Below are 2242 nucleotides of genomic sequence, written 5' to 3'. Positions count from 1 at the left end.
CTGGCGCGGCTTTCAGGCTGGCGAAGCGTGAGTTGCTTTTTGCTGCCTTCAAGCCCCTCTTTTTAGCCTCTCCGGGAAGGGGCAGAAGGCAGGTCTCGGTGCCTGCTGGTGGATCAGTGGTTTCGGGCTCAGGGCGTTTGCTGGCCGGGCGGTGTTTTCCAAGTCACGTTCACCCGACCCAAACGCCAGTGAGAAGTGTTCATCTTTGGAAATGCGGACTTCTGTCTGGTTTGGGCATGAGGAAGAAATTCTTCACCCAGAGGAGGGTGGTGGAGCACGTGGAATAGGCTCCCCAGAGGAGGCAGTGGTGGCACCGAGCCTGGCAGTGCTCAATAAACACTTGGACAACGCCCTCAGGGACACGGTGTGAACTTTGGGGTTGTCTTCTTCTGGGGCAGGAGTTGGGCTTGGTGATCCAGGCTGTCCGAGGGAGGTGGTTGAGCCTGGAGACATCTAAGAAGACAAGATGTGGTGCCAGGGGACAGGGTTTAGTGGTGGCCACGGCAGAGTTAGGGTAGTGGCTGGACTCAATGATCTTGAAGGTCTTATCCAACCAGGACGGTCACAGGATCACAGAATCCTAGGGGTTGGAAGGGACCTCGGAAGATCATCCAGTCCAACCCCCCTGCCAGAGCAGGGTCACCTAGAGCACATCACACAGGAACATGTCCAGGGGGGGTTTGAATGTCTCCAGAGAAGGAGACTCCACAGCCTCCCTGGGCAGCCTGTTCCAGTGCTCTGTCACTCTCACAGGAAAGGTTTTTCTGATGTTTACGTGGAACCTCCTATGTTCCAGTTTGCACCCATTGCCCCTTCTCCTATCACTGGACATCACTGAAAAGAGCCTGGCTCTGTCCTCCTGACACTCACCCTTTACATATGTGTAAACATTGATGAGGTCGCCCCTCAGTCTCCTCTTCTCCAAGCTAAAGAGACCCAGCTCCCTCAGCCTTTCCTCATAAGGGAGATGTTCCACTCCCTTAATCATCTTTGTGGCTCTGCGCTGGGCTCAGTACTGTGATACTGTCTGTCTCAGGTCTTTGCAGGCAATTTCAGTCAATGAGGAAACTCCAGCCACATTTAAGTAATGTGTATGCACATTTTTGACATCTCAGCAAGGCTCAAGTGGAAGGTGAAAGAACTTCACTACAATTTGATATGCTATATTTTTATGAGGGCTTGTTTCCAGAGTTTGTTCAAAGAACCAGCCGTTCCAAGAACTGCCACCAAAAAGCTCAATCAGTCAACCACTGGTTGCTAAATATTAAATTCCAACACAGCTATACTTTTAGACAAGACAAACTATGGATTCTGAGCCTACACAGGAACAGCACCTCCCATTCAGGGCTGAGCAGAGGTGGTTTTGAAACCTGCACCTCTTTGTTAAGGATGGCTACATGTTTGCAGGGTAATGCAAATGGCTGTTCTGTGTTTCCTTCTGCACCTTCACAACTAGCCCTCTGTATCTGAAAACAACGTTGCACGTAAACATGCTTTTTACTGCTTATCAATACAACCTCCTACTTGAAATGAGCAGCACAAACTTTGAAGCAAGCAAGGCTCACTCCAAGGCAGATGGAAGAGAGGGCAGCTGCATTTATATCCAAGTCATGAAACCTTTTCACACGCAGAGCGTTCCCCGAACTCACTCCTTAGCACCTTGACTCCCTCAACACCTCTCACTTCATGTACTTCTCCAGACATAGGAAGCATTTCTGCTTTGCAAAGACAGGTTTTCATTAAGGTGTGTTTTTTTAACACAACAGGAGCTGCCATTTTTATCTATTTCACTGATGTGGGGAACAGTCCCTCTTCTTCCCCACTATATAAGACTAAACAACAAATGCCTTTCAAGTCAGCAAAACAGGAGTGATGCCTTTTCACTGATTCACTCAAGGACAGAATGAGCAGGCCTCTTGCCCTACCAGATAAGTGCAGAGCAAAAAAGCAGCACAAGGGTCATAATAAGTGGCAGAAAAATAGACAATAGGTTAAAAACTGCCTCTAACAGAATATGTGCCTGGCCAATGGTTATTGGCTAATTCAGACCGTGGTGCTTCCTGGAACAATGGTCTCTGATCCATAAGAAGAGAGTAGGATCTGCTCTCTGCTGCTCTCTGCTTGCTCTCTCTGCCTGCCTGGGACAAGACCCCGCTACAGCACCTGAACCTGCCTCAGCGCCACTGCTGCTGCTCGGAGAAACGGAGGGGGGGGGCGCCGGCTGTGGCCGCCGCCGGGGGAC

At 50.0% G+C, this 2242-nt stretch overlaps 1 protein-coding gene across 1 annotated transcript in view; it reads left to right on the top strand.

Annotated features, from left to right (window-relative positions):
* The window catches only part of HNRNPLL (heterogeneous nuclear ribonucleoprotein L-like), a 50467-nt gene that overhangs the window by 220 nt on the left and 48005 nt on the right, over positions 1-2242 (top strand). The window lies entirely within an intron of this gene.

Source organism: Chaetura pelagica, unplaced genomic scaffold (genome assembly GCF_000747805.2).
Source record: "Chaetura pelagica isolate M959 unplaced genomic scaffold, ChaPel_1.0 scaffold350, whole genome shotgun sequence".
NCBI lineage: Eukaryota > Metazoa > Chordata > Aves > Apodiformes > Apodidae > Chaetura > Chaetura pelagica.
This window is presented reverse-complemented; position numbering and strand designations above follow the sequence as displayed.